Here is a 12,403-nt window from a genome sequence, read left to right on the forward strand (position 1 = left end):
AAGAAGAGAGAGAGAGGAAGAGAGAGGGGAAGAGAGAGAGAGAGGAAGAGAGAGGGGAAGGGAGAGAGAGAGGAAGAGAGAGGGGAAGAGAGAGAGAGAGAGGAAGAGAGAGAGGAAGAGAGAGGGGAAGGTAGAGAGAGAGGAAGAGAGAGAGGAAGAGAGGGGAAGGTAGAGAGAGAGGAAGAGAGAGAGAGGAAGAGAGAGGGGGATGGAGAGAGAGAAGAAGAGAGAGAGAGGAAGAGAGAGGGGGAGGGAGAGAGAGAGGAAGAGAGGGGAAGGGAGAGAGAGAGGAAGAGAGAGAGAAGAAGAGAGAGAGAGGAAGAGAGAGGGGGAGGGAGAGAAGAAGAGAGAGAGGAAGAGAGGGGAAGGTAGAGAGAGAGGAAGAGAGAGGGGAAGGTAGAGAGAGAGGAAGAGAGAGGGGAAGGTAGAGAGAGAGGAAGAGAGGGGAAGGTAGAGAGAGAGGAAGAGAGAGAGAAGAAGAGAGAGAGAGGAAGAGAGAGGGGGGGGAGAGAGAAGAAGAGAGAGAGAAGAAGAGAGAGAAAGGAAGAGAGAGGAAGGGAGAGAGAGAAAGAGAGAGGGGGAGAGAGAAAGGAAGAGAGAGGGAGGGAGAGAAAGAGGAAGAGAGAGAGAGGAAGAGAGAGGGGGAGGGAGAGAGAGAAAGAGGAGGGAGAGAGAGAAGGAGAGGGGGAGGGAGAGAGAGAGAGTGAGAAAGAAAGATGATGAGAGGGAGGGAGAGAGGTTCTGATGACTGTGTGAACAAGGTCAACTGTAGCTGAGCTAACAGTAAGATTATACTGACGTGGTCACGTAAATATCCCCCCCCCCCTTCATTCTTAATCAACTGTCCTATCCCCAGTGGTGAACGTCAGTCTAGACTGGCAGGTGTCCTTTACTAGACTCCCATGGATGACTCAGAGTCAGGGAGAAGCTGGACTAATGTCATAACCACAGTCATGTGCTGGGTGTTTCCAGTGCCTCCACATAAATCTGCTTTTCCATCCATAAAACAACACTGTTGTTGAGCCAGAGCCTGGATAGTGTTTTCGTCCCAAAATGGCACCCGCTCCTTTATACAGTGCAACACTTTGAACCAGGGCCCATAGGGCTGTAGTCAAAAGCAGTGCGCTATATAGGGAATAGGCTTCCATTTGGGACATGAGCTGAACAATGTCTCAGAGCACTACACCCAGGGACTCACAGGGAGTTTATTAACCTCTTAGAGATTGGAAAACTAGGTCAGGGTCCTGATCAAATTCCCACCATGTTCTTCTCTCTCTGTTACCTGATGTTGTTGAGGGAACACAGCCTTCTAATTGGTTCAGCGGGGAGTTTGAAACTATGCGTGTGCTCTGTGCTTGAGGCATGGAGAATCCAGCCAGTTACTAAATAGGACCAGGAGCATGATGAGACAAAGTAGAAGTGCAGCTGAGAAAACAGCCTGAACACACAAACTACAGCTCTGTCATCAACTGCTTAACATGTTCCCTCTCTCCCCTTCCCTTCCCAGCCCGGCCCAGCCCAGCCCGGACAGCTGATAGTACTACACAGACTACGCAGCAGTAGAGGTGGAGCTGACAGCAGCACATGCCAATCCAGCACATTGCACATTGTTACTACTTCAGATGGTTGTGGCCCAGAAGTGCTCTGATTGGATCGGGAGCCTCTGACATGGGAACAGAGACAGCCAATGAGGATCGGGCTTTGGGGAGCAGTCAGGAAAGAGATAGTAAATCAATGTGGGATGACTCTCCTTCTGCTTTCGGCTTACAGCGCATTCAGAAAGTATTCAGACCCCTTGACTTGTTCCACATTTTGTTACGTTGCATCCTTATTCTAAAATGGTTTTAAAAATAAATAAAAATAAGAATAATTCCCCTCATCAATCTACACACAATACCCCATAATCACAAAGCAAAAACAGGTTTCTAGAATTGTTTGCAAATGTATTACTGGGTTGGCACCCACCCTTGGGTTGTGCCGTGGCGGAGATCTTTGTGGGCTATACTCGGCCTTGTCTCTGGATGGTAAGTTGGTGGTTGAAGATATCCCTCTAGTGGTGTGGGGGCTGTGCTTTGGCAAAGTGGGTGGGGTTATATCCTTCCTGTTTGGCCCTGTCCGGGGGTATCATCGGATGGGGCCACAGTGTCTCTTGACCCCTCCTGTCTCAACCTCCAGTGTTTATGCTGCAGTAGTTTACGTGTCGGAGGGCTAGGGTCAGTTTGTTATATCTGGAGTACTTCTCCTGTCCTATTCGGTGTCCTGTGTGAATTTAAGTGTGCGCTCTCTAATTCTCTCTTTCTTTCTCTCTCTCGGAGGACCTGAGCCCTAGGACCATGCCTCAGGACTACCTGGCATAATGACTCCTTGCTGTTCCCAGTCCACCTGGCCGTGCTGCTGCTCCAGGTTCAACTGTTCTGCCTGTGATTATTATTATTTGACCATGCTGGTCATTTATGAACATTTGAACATCCTGGCCATGTTCTGTTATAATCTCCACCCGGCACAGCCAGAAGAGGACTGGCCACCCCTCATAGCCTGGTTCCTCTCTAGGTTTCTTCCTAGGTTCTGGCCTTTCTAGGGAGTTTTTCCTAGCCACCGTGCTTCTACACCTGCATTGCTTGCTGTTTGGGTTTTAGGCTGGGTTTCTGTACAGCACTTTGAGATATCAGCTGATGTACGAAGGGCTATATAAATACATTTGATTTGATTACTAATAAAATGAAAATATCACATTTACATAAGTATTCAGACCCTTAACTCAGTACATTGTTGAAGCACAGTTTGGAGTCTTGTTGGGGTAGAACACTACACGCTTGGCAGACCTGTATTTGGGGAGTTTCTCCCATTCTTCAATGCAGATCCTCTCAAAGTCTATCAGATTGGATGGGGAGCATTGATGCACAGCTATTTTCAGGTCTCTCCAACGATGTCAGTGTCATGTCTTTCGTAATAATGGTCGGACCAAGGCGCAGCGTACGTAGAGTTCCACATATTTATTAGACAGTGAAACTTAGAAAAAACAAAACAATAAACAATAAAGGAACCATGACGACAATGCAGTGCTGACAGGCAACTAAACATAAACAACATCCCATAACACACAGGTGGAAAAATGATACTTAAGTATGATCCCCAATTAGAGACAACGATAGCCAGCTGCCTCTAATTGGGAATCATACAAATCACCAACATAGAAAATAAACCTAGAACCCCACATAGAAAATATAAACTAGAACAACCCCCCCCCAGTCACACCCTGACCTACTCTACCATAGAAAATAAAAGCTTTCTATGGTCAGGACGTGACAGCTAGATCGGGTTCAAGTCCGGGCTCTGGCTGGGCCACTCAAGGACATTCAGAGACTTGTCCCGAAGCCACCCTTCTGTAGTCTTGGCTGTGTGCTAAGGGTCATTGTCCTGTTGGAAGGTGAACCTCTGCCCCAGTCTGAGGTCCTGAGCAGGTTGTCATCAAGGATCTCTCTGTAATTTGTTCCGTTCATCTTTACCTCGATCCTGACTAGTCTCCCAGTCCCTGCCGCTGAAAAACATTCTCACAGCAAGATGCTGCCACCACCATGCTTCACCGTGGGGATGGTGCCAGGTTTCTTCCAGATTTGATGCTTGGCATTCAGTACAAAGAGTTCAATCTTAGTTTCATCAGACCAGAGAATCTTGTTTCTTATGGTCTGGGAGTCCTTTAGTTGCCTTTTGGCAAACTCCAAGTGTGGTGTCATGTCCCTTTTACTGAGGAGTGGCTTCCATCTGCCCACTCTGCCATAAAGGCCTCCAATCAAGTTGTAGCAACATCTCAAGGATGATCAATGGAAACAGGATGTTCCTGAGCTCAATTTTGAGTCTAATAGCAAAGGGTCTGAATACTTACGCAAAATGATGGGGTATTGTATGTAGATTGATGAGGGGAAAAACAGATTTAGTCCATTTGAGTATAAGGCAACAAGTAACAGGGTTACGTAACAAAATGTGAAAAAAGTCAATGACACTGAAAACCTTTGTAATGCACCGTATAACGGACAGGCAGACAGACAGGCAGACGGACAAGTATAGCAGACAGGCAGACAGACAAGTATAACAGACAGGCAGACAGACAAGTATAACAGACAGGCAGACAGACAGGCAGGCAGACAAGTATAACAGACAGGCAAGTATAACAGACAGGCAGACAGACAGACAGACAAGTATAACAGACAGGCAGACAGACAGACAAGTATAACAGACAGGCAGACAGACAAGTATAACAGACAGGCAGACAGACAAGTACAACAGACAGGCAGACAGACAAGTACAACACTTGTGGCATTTCACAACCCATGTTGCTGTAGGCCTCTAAACCTACCTGACCTCATTAGGACAATAACAACGGTAGATAAGAGATAATATACAGTACAACATTTTTTATTTTACTTTTATTTAACCAGGCAAGTCAGTTAAGAACAAATTCTTATTTTAAATGACGGCCTAGGAACAGTGGGTTAACTGCCTGTAGAGGGGCAGAACGACAGATTTGTACCTGGTCAGCTCGGGGGTTTGAACTCACAAGGTTCCGGTTACTAGTCCAACGCTCTAACCACTAGGCTACCCTGCAACCCCAAATGCTAGGTCCCCTGACCTCATTTAGCCTGGCACCAGACTCTGTTGTTACTGTACAGAGCACCAGACCCTGTTGTTACTCTACAGAGCACCAGACCCTGTTGTTACTGTACAGAGCACCATACCCTGTTGTTACTCTACAGAGCACCATACCCTGTTGTTACTCTACAGAGCACCATACCCTGTTGTTACTCTACAGAGCACCATACCCTGTTGTTACTGTACAGAGCACCAGACCCTGTTGTTACTGTACAGAGCACCAGACCCTGTTGTTACTGTACAGAGCACCAGACCCTGTTGTTACTGTACAGAGCACCAGACCCTGTTGTTACTCTACAGACCACCAGACCCTGTTGTTACTCTACAGAGCACCAGACCCTGTTGTTACTGTACAGAGCACCAGACCCTGTTGTTACTCTACAGAGCACCAGACCCTGTTGTTACTCTACAGAGCACCAGACCCCGTTGTTACTGTACAGAGCACCAGACCCTGTTGTTACTGTACAGAGCACCAGACCCTGTTGTTACTGTACAGAGCACCAGACCCTGTTGTTACTGTACAGAGCACCAGACCCTGTTGTTACTGTACAGAGCACCAGACCCTGTTGTTACTGTACAGAGCACCAGACCCTGTTGTTACTCTACAGAGCACCAGACCCTGTTGTTACTGTACAGAGCACCAGACCCTGTTGTTACTGTACAGAGCACCAGACCCTGTTGTTACTCTACAGAGCACCAGACCCTGTTGTTACTGTACAGAGCACCAGACCCTGTTGTTACTCTACAGACCACCAGACCCTGTTGTTACTCTACAGAGCACCAGACCCTGTTGTTACTGTACAGAGCACCAGACCCCGTTGTTACTCTACAGAGCACCAGACCCCGTTGTTACTCTACAGAGCACCAGACCCCGTTGTTACTGTACAGAGCACCAGACCCTGTTGTTACTGTACAGAGCACCAGACCCTGTTGTTACTGTACAGAGCACCAGACCCTGTTGTTACTGTACAGAGCACCAGACCCTGTTGTTACTCTACAGAGCACCAGACCCTGTTGTTACTGTACAGAGCACCAGACCCTGTTGTTACTCTACAGAGCACCAGACCCTGTTGTTACTGTACAGAGCACCAGACCCTGTTGTTACTCTACAGACCACCAGACCCTGTTGTTACTCTACAGAGCACCAGACCCTGTTGTTACTGTACAGAGCACCAGACCCTGTTGTTACTCTACAGAGCACCAGACCCCGTTGTTACTGTACAGAGCACCAGACCCTGTTGTTACTGTACAGAGCACCAGACCCTGTTGTTACTGTACAGAGCACCAGACCCTGTTGTTACTGTACAGAGCACCAGACCCTGTTGTTACTCTACAGAGCACCAGACCCTGTTGTTACTCTACAGAGCACCAGACCCTGTTGTTACTCTACAGAGCACCAGACCCTGTTGTTACTCTACAGAGCACCAGACCCTGTTGTTACTGTACAGAGCACCAGACCCTGTTGTTACTCTACAGAGCACCAGACCCCGTTGTTACTGTACAGAGCACCAGACCCTGTTGTTACTGTACAGAGCACCAGACCCTGTTGTTACTGTACAGAGCACCAGACCCTGTTGTTACTGTACAGAGCACCAGACCCTGTTGTTACTGTACAGAGCACCAGACCCTGTTGTTACTGTACAGAGCACCAGACCCTGTTGTTACTGTACAGAGCACCAGACCCTGTTGTTACTGTACAGAGCACCAGACCCTGTTGTTACTCTACAGAGCACCAGACCCTGTTGTTACTGTACAGAGCTACCTTACAGTCACTAGCAGCATAATGGTCTCGGGAACGAATCCCACTGTGAGCATGTACACATACTAAACATGTGCAAGACGCTTATAAAAAGTGTCTGCTAAGGAGGAACATCTTAAAATGTTGTTTCACCCCCCTCAATTCTTTGGTACATGGACTCTACAAGGTTTCAAAAGCGTTCCAAGGGGATGCTGGCCCATGTTGACTCTACAAGGTTTCAAAAGAGTTCCACGGGGATGCTGGCCCATGTTGACTCTACAAGGTTTCAAAAGCGTTCCACGGGGATGCTGGCCCATGTTGACTCTACAAGGTTTCAAAAGCGTTCCACGGGGATGCTGGCCCATGTTGACTCTACAAGGTTTCAAAAGCGTTCCACGGGGATGCTGGCCCATGTTGACTCTACAAGGTTTCAAAAGCATTCCACGGGGATGCTGGCCCATGTTGACTCTACAAGGTTTCAAAAGCGTTCCACGGGGATGCTGGCCCATGTTGACTCTACAAGGTTTCAAAAGCATTCCACGGGGATGCTGACCCATGTTGACTCTACAAGGTTTCAAAAGCGTTCCACGGGGATGCTGGCCCATGTTGACTCTACAAGGTTTCAAAAGCATTCCACGGGGATGCTGACCCATGTTGACTCTACAAGGTTTCAAAAGCGTTCCACGGGGATGCTGGCCCATGTTGACTCTACAAGGTTTCAAAAGCGTTCCACGGGGATGCTGGCCCATGTGGACTCTACAAGGTTTCAAAAGCGTTCCACGGGGATGCTGGCCCATGTTGACTCTACAAGGTTTCAAAAGCGTTCCAAGGGGATGCTGGCCCATGTTGACTCTACAAGGTTTCAAAAGAGTTCCACGGGGATGCTGGCCCATGTTGACTCTACAAGGTTTCAAAAGCTGTCCATGGGGATGCTGGCCCATGTTGACTCTACAAGGTTTCAAAAGCGTTCCACAGGGATGCTGGCCCATGTGACTCTACAAGGTTTCAAAAGCGTTCCACGGGGATGCTGGCCCATATTGACTCTACAAGGTTTCAAAAGCGTTCCACTGGGATGCTGGCCCACGTTGACTCTACAAGGTTTCAAAAGCGTTCCACAGGGGATGCTGGCCCATGTTGACTCTACAAGGTTTCAAAAGCGTTCCACTGGGATGCTGGCCCATGTTGACTCCAATGCTTCCCACAGTTGTGTCAAATTGGCTGGATTAATTTTGGGTGGTGGACCATTCTTGATACACATGGGAAACTGTTGAACAGCTTTGCAGTTCTTGACAGGAACCTGGTACCTACTACCATACCCCGTTCAAAGGCAGTTAAATATTTTGTCTTGCCCATTCACCCTCTGAATGGCACACACACAATCCATGTCTCAATTGTCTCAAGGCTTTAAAATCCTTCTTTAACCTGTCTCCTGCCCTTCATCTACACTGATTGAAGTGGATTTAACAGGTGACATCAGTAAGGGATCATAGCTTTCACCTGGATTCACCTGGTCAGTCATTCTTGGAGAGCAGGTGTTCTTAAACTCAGTGTATATTTAAGTAAAACTTGCCTGAGGGGGTGTGGAGTGCCTGGATACAGCCCTTAGCCGTGGTATATTGGCCATATAGCACAAACCCCCGAGGTTCCTTATTGTTATTATAAACTGGCGAACAACGTAATTAGAAGAAGAAAAATACATGTTTTGTCATACCAGTGGTATACGGTTTGATAAACCATGGCTGTCAGCCAATCAGCATTAAGGGCTTAATATAAAACATGATTATTTCTGTCAAGTGACTTGCCGTCATTGTTGCCCTTCTTGAGAAGTTATCAGTCTCTCGCCAATGTTCCATTACAAGCTGTTCATCGGTGTACGTATAGGAGAGATAAACAGAACAAAAAGGGTTGAATACCATATCGTCTGGCTCTCCCCTGACAGAACAACAAGGGTTGAATACCATATCGTCTGGCTCTCCCCTGACAGAACAACAAGGGTTGAATACCATATCGTCTGGCTCTCCCCTGACAGAACAACAAGGGTTGAATACCATATCGTCTGGCTCTCCCCTGACAGAACAACAAGGGTTGAATACCATATCGTCTGGCTCTCCCCTGACAGAACAACAAGGGTTGAATACCATATCGTCTGGCTCTCCCCTGACAGAACAACAAGGGTTGAATACCATATCGTCTGGCTCTCCCTGACAGAACAAAAAGGGTTGAATACCATATCGTCTGGCTCTCCCTGACAGAACAAAAAGGCTTGAATAGCATATCATCTGGCTCTCCCCTGACAGAACAAAAAGGGTTGAATACCATATCGTCTGGCTCTACCCTGACAGAACAAAAAGGGTTGAATACCATATCGTCTGGCTCTCCCTGACAGAACAAAAGGGTTGAATACCATATCGTCTGGCTCTCCCCTGACAGAACAAAAAGGGTTGAATAGCATATCGTCTGGCTCTCCCCTGACAGAACAAAAAGGGTTGAATACCATATCGTCTGGCTCTCCCCTGACAGAACAAAAAGGGTTGAATACCATATCGTCTGGCTCTCCCTGACAGAACAAAAAGGGTTGAATACCATATCGTCTGGCTCTCCCTGACAGAACAAAAGGCTTGAATACCATATCGTCTGGCTCTCCCCTGACAGAAAAAAAGGGTTGAATACCATATCGTCTGGCTCTCCCCTGACAGAACAACAAGGGTTGAATACCATATCGTCTGGCTCTCCCCTGACAGAACAACAAGGGTTGAATACCATATCGTCTGGCTCTCCCCTGACAGAACAAAAAGGGTTGAATACCATATCGTCTGGCTCTCCCCTGACAGAACAACAAGGGTTGAATACCATATCGTCTGGCTCTCCCCTGACAGAACAAAAAGGGTTGAATACCATATCGTCTGGCTCTCCCCTGACAGAACAAAAAGGGTTGAATACCATATCGTCTGGCTCTCCCCTGACAGAACAAAAAGGGTTGAATACCATATCGTCTGGCTCTCCCCTGACAGAACAACAAGGGTTGAATACCATATCGTCTGGCTCTCCCCTGACAGAACAAAAAGGGTTGAATATCATATCGTCTGGCTCTCCCCTGACAGAACAACAATTGCAGCTATTGAAGAACAGAGAGAGAAGCTTCTGCTGAACTACTGGGATTTTTGTTATATAATAACTACTCTTGAGCTTTGGTGAGAATCAATGAATTTTAATTGAGTTCTGCAGGGTATTCCTTATAGCCTCCAGTCCCTCTGCTGAGAGATCTGAAACTAATTCCAAGCACGGTCTCTCTCTCTCTCTGGGTCTCCCTCTCTTTCTCTCTCCCCCTCTGATTCTCTCTCTCTCCCTCTGTGTCTCTCTCTGATTCTCCCTCTTTTTCTCTCTCCCCCTCTGATTCGCTCTCACACTTTTTGCTCTCTCTCCACATTGTATTAAATCCACTCGGGGCATACTTCTTGCTAAGCCTCTGTCAGTTCTTTGGAGTAGAGGACAACTTTCTCCTCCCAGCAACAAATTTGCTACTGAGAAACCTCAGCAAAGCAACAAACCCTTTGCATGTAGTACAATGCTATAACATGTTTGTATAAATGTAACCAGTTCATGTTCTATGTGAGACAGTGGAAGTATGCATAAGAGGAAGTATGGATAAGAGGAAGTATGGATAAGAGGAAGTATGGATAAGTGGAAGTATGGATAAGTGGAAGTATGGATAAGAGGAAGTATGGATAAGAGGAAGTATGGATAAGAGGAAGTATGGATAAGAGGAAGTATGGATAAGAGGAAGTATGGATAAGAGGAAGTATGGATAAGAGGAAGTATGGATAAGTGGAAGTATGGATAAGAGGAAGTATGGATAAGAGGAAGTATGGATAAGAGCATTGAGAATTGCTAAACGTTCTACTAATTGCTCGAAGGACAAGGCTGGAGTTACAACGAAGCAATGTTCAAGCAATTTTAGTTAGCAGTTGGTAGTGACATCATCTCAAGCAACTTCGCTGTTACATGAAACTACTTTTTATTTACTTTTTATTGGCTGTTGCATCCGATTAAAATGGATTAAAATCGGATGCAACAGCCAATAAAACGGAAGCTGCTTCTGTTTGAGAATCCTAAACTCACCCATGACTTCCTGTCCATTGGGGCGGCAGGTCACCTAGTGGTTAGAGAGTTGGGCCAGTAACTGAAAGGTTGCTAGATCGAATACCCCGAGCTGACAAGGTTCAAATCTGTCGTTCTGCCCCTGAACAAGGCAGTTAACCCACTGTTCCTAGGCCGTCATTGTAAATAAGAATTTGTTCTTAACTGACTTGCCTAGTAAAATAAAGGTTCAATTAAATTTTTTTAAATTACCTGTTGGTTTTATTTGTTTATTGCTCCAGGATATAGACAAAACACAGCCTGTACAATTTACCAAGCTAGCAACGAATGAATGTAACATGAGGTAACTAGTGCAGTTCATGTTGAACAAATTCAGAGAGGTCTGGGTTCACTTAAATGACATTTAATGACTGCCAAAGCATGTACAGTACCAGTCAAAGGTTTGGACACACCTGTAGAATAACAGTGAAGACATCAAAATTATGAAATACACGTCTGGAATCATGGAACCCTGTAATGAGTAGGTGTGTCCAAACTTGGCTCCTGTTCACTTTGATCACAGTTCCCACGGGCAACATGACACCTGTGTAGGAGTTCCGAGCCTTCGAATGGATCATGTGACAAAAGCATTCATTTTGATTCGCTGTTGCTTGCAACTAGTTACACAAAGTTGAAAAGTTGTAGCTGAGTTGGTTATAAGTTGCGGGGGGGGAGTGTGTGGGGTTCAATCAAGAAGAAAATCAGTTGCAAGAAACTAAAGTTGTGTCCAAGTGGTTTCGTTTAACTACAGCCTAGAGATGGTTGTTTAGCGACTGTATTGTTATATGACATTGACAGCTTGTCTGGCATACAGGGGACACTTTTGAAAGTATAATTGCAGCTGTCAAAGAAATGCAATGTAGAAAAACACATTTTGTAAGACAAAAGCACTAGCTTAGCGTCATACACACACACACAGGCACGCAGACACACACAAACAAAATGAGTGGTGTGATACTGTTCATGTCACGGTGTTGTCTACTTGTCAGCTGGGGCACAGTCTTTCATTACACTTCTTCAGTTCCAGAGAAAAGAGCCGAGTGGTTAGTCAGTCTGAATAGAACTGTACTGAAGGACATATCACAATACAAGTATTTATTAGACAGACGAGACAGAGGGAACGAGACATGGAGAAAGAGCGTGAGCGAGACAGGGATGGAGAGAGAGCGTGAGCGACACAGGGATGGAGAGAGAGCGTGAGAGACACAGGGATGGAGAGAGAGCGTGAGAGACACAGGGATGGAGAGAGAGCGTGAGAGACACAGGGATGGAGAGAGAGCGTGAGCGAGACAGGGATGGAGAGAGAGCGTGAGCGACACAGGGATGGAGAGAGAGCGTGAGAGACACAGGGATGGAGAGAGAGCGTGAGAGACACAGGGATGGAGAGAGAGCGTGAGAGACACAGGGATGGAGAGAGAGCGTGAGAGAGACAGGGATGGAGAGAGAGCGTGAGCGAGACAGGGATGGAGAGAGAGCGTGAGAGACAGGGATGGATAGAGCGTGAGAGACAGGGATGGATAGAGCGTGAGAGACAGGGATGGATAGAGCGTGAGAGACAGGGATGGATAGAGCGTGAGAGACAGGGATGGATAGAGCGTGAGAGACAGGGATGGATAGAGCGTGAGAGACAGGGATGGATAGAGCGTGAGAGACAGGGATGGATAGAGCGTGAGAGACAGGGATGGATAGAGCGTGAGAGACAGGGATGGATAGAGCGTGAGAGACAGGGATGGATAGAGCGTGAGAGTGAGCGAGCATGCAAGCGCGTCGGGGAGAGAGAGCGTGCAAGCGTGAGAGAGCGAGACAGACAGAGAGCGAGAGAGAGAGCGAGACAGAGAGCGAGACAGAGAGCGAGACAGAGAGCGAGAGCGAGACAGAGAG

The sequence above is a fragment of the Oncorhynchus keta genome, chromosome 19 (genome assembly GCF_023373465.1).
Source record: "Oncorhynchus keta strain PuntledgeMale-10-30-2019 chromosome 19, Oket_V2, whole genome shotgun sequence".
Lineage (NCBI taxonomy): Eukaryota > Metazoa > Chordata > Actinopteri > Salmoniformes > Salmonidae > Oncorhynchus > Oncorhynchus keta.